The sequence below is a fragment of the Cynoglossus semilaevis genome, chromosome 3 (genome assembly GCF_000523025.1).
Source record: "Cynoglossus semilaevis isolate Cse_v1.0 chromosome 3, Cse_v1.0, whole genome shotgun sequence".
NCBI classification, from domain to species: domain Eukaryota; kingdom Metazoa; phylum Chordata; class Actinopteri; order Pleuronectiformes; family Cynoglossidae; genus Cynoglossus; species Cynoglossus semilaevis.
Genome location: NC_024309.1, coordinates 271,561 through 273,463, shown reverse-complemented (window position 1 = coordinate 273,463; position 1,903 = coordinate 271,561). Strand labels below are relative to the sequence as shown.

The 1,903-nt window shown below is 39.3% G+C and overlaps 1 non-coding gene and 1 pseudogene across 1 annotated transcript; both read left to right on the top strand.

The window, feature by feature from the left end:
* The first annotated feature begins 632 nt into the window (after window positions 1–632).
* Window positions 633–750, top strand: LOC112486900 (uncharacterized; annotated as a pseudogene).
* A 409-nt stretch (window positions 751–1,159) lies between these two features.
* LOC112486899 (U1 spliceosomal RNA) lies at window positions 1,160–1,323 on the top strand. The gene has a single exon (XR_003049467.1). It is a non-coding gene; the product is annotated as a U1 spliceosomal RNA (small nuclear RNA).
* Window positions 1,324–1,903: the final 580 nt, after the last annotated feature.

The window sequence follows — 1,903 nt, the reverse complement described above, 5'->3', positions numbered from 1 at the left end:
TATATATATATATATATATATATATATATATATATATATATATATATGAGTGAGAGAGAGAGAATTAACAAACCACAGTGATACACCTAAAATATGAGTGCCACTAGAGGGGGCCCTAGTTCCACCTTTGGTTGGTACCATAGTTTGACACATTGAATGAAAAGTGAATTAATTTTATTTGATTGTGACACAGCACACCACCGCACACACACCGAAATGTGACCTCTGCTTTTAACCCATCACAAAAGTGAGCAGAGGGCAGCTTTAAGCTGCCCGGAAAGCAGAGTGTGAGGTTGGTGCCATGCAAAGAACCTCAGTCTACCAAGTTGCAACTTGGTAGACTGGTGGACTCAAAGACTTGGGCCTTCCGGACCCAAGTCCGCTTCCTTAACCACTAAGACACCAGTGCCCATAACTGAGTGACATTTGCAGAGCCTTATGGATGACCTTAGAATTTTACAAAGCCACTTATTAGTAAGGTCATGAAGGAGTAAATAATGTCTTCTATCCTCCTTAATTTGTCATCAATGGGAGTCTTTCTCTTTGTAAAGTCTATCTATCTATCTATCTATCTATCTATCTATCTATCTATCTATCTATCTATCTATCTATCTATCTATCTATCTATCTATCTATCTATCTATCTATATTAAATTGATTTTTGGATCTGGGAGATGGAATAGGGGCTTGCTCCGTCCACTCCGCGTATCGACCTGGTATTGCAGTACCTCCAGGAACGGTGCACCCCCTAAAATTGTGAAATATAAGTATCCAACTGAGTTGTTTCAGCAATAGTGACGTTGTTAACCTATAACAGGTCAGAAAAAATTTCACTATCCGCTCGTTCTAATGAATATAAGTGTTTTGTCTGTGTAGTTGATGTAGAACACGAGACTGTACTCTGCTTATTAAAAGTGTGGCTCTTTTAATCCTCCATAATAATAATCCTCCTTTTTTCCATTTTAAACATACTACGTTCTCTGTATATATATGTGTGTGTGTGTGTGTGTGTGTTTTTATTTTATGTTTTGTTATAAATTATGACATTGGTGTGGTAGTGCTTGAATGTGCTTTGTTTGAATGCGTTTCCAGGTGGTAGCACCATCAGTAAGAAGGGTTTCCGAGTGTATGGGTTGGCAGTGTAACCCGTGTACAACTCATACTTACCTGGCAGGGGAGATACCATGATCAAGAAGGTGGTTCACCCAGGGCGAGGCTTAGCCATTGCACTCCGGCTGTGCTGACCCCTGCGAATTCCCCAAATGTGGGAATCTCGACTGCATAATTTCTGGTAGTGGGGGACTGCGTCCGCGCTCTCCCCTGATATACTTGTGGAACATAAATAATACAGAAACTTAACAGTAGTGATGTTCGATACCACCAATTTCCTTTCCGATCCGATACCGAGTAAAATTCGGGCTGGTATCGCAGATACCGATATCAATATTTTATCATTTGTCTTTTAAATAAAAAATGTGTATTTCAAATCATAGCTTCTTTAAGAATCCGAGGCTGAGGTTTTTATTTATTTATTTATTTTAAACTCTGGAGTGTACTGAGGTAGCTGCCTCATTTACTATACAGTCAACACAACAATAGAAAACCTTGAGAACACAATCATATAAAATATGTCAAAACAATGTTTCAAACTCTGAAAACATGTTATTTGTAAAACAAAAATAAATAAAAAAATAAAATAAATAATCTGAGGAGCCATTTGGGACCCGAAAGAGTCGGATTTTTTCAGTGAACCGAGCCAAAAGAACCGGTTCTCCAAAAAAGAGCCGAAATTCCCATCAATAGTGACTGAGTGAGAGCACGGAGTAGAGCCCCTGTGCTTAAGCATGACGCACACACCCAGGCGGAAGAAGAAGTAGTCCCACCAACCGAGCGTCACTTAGAC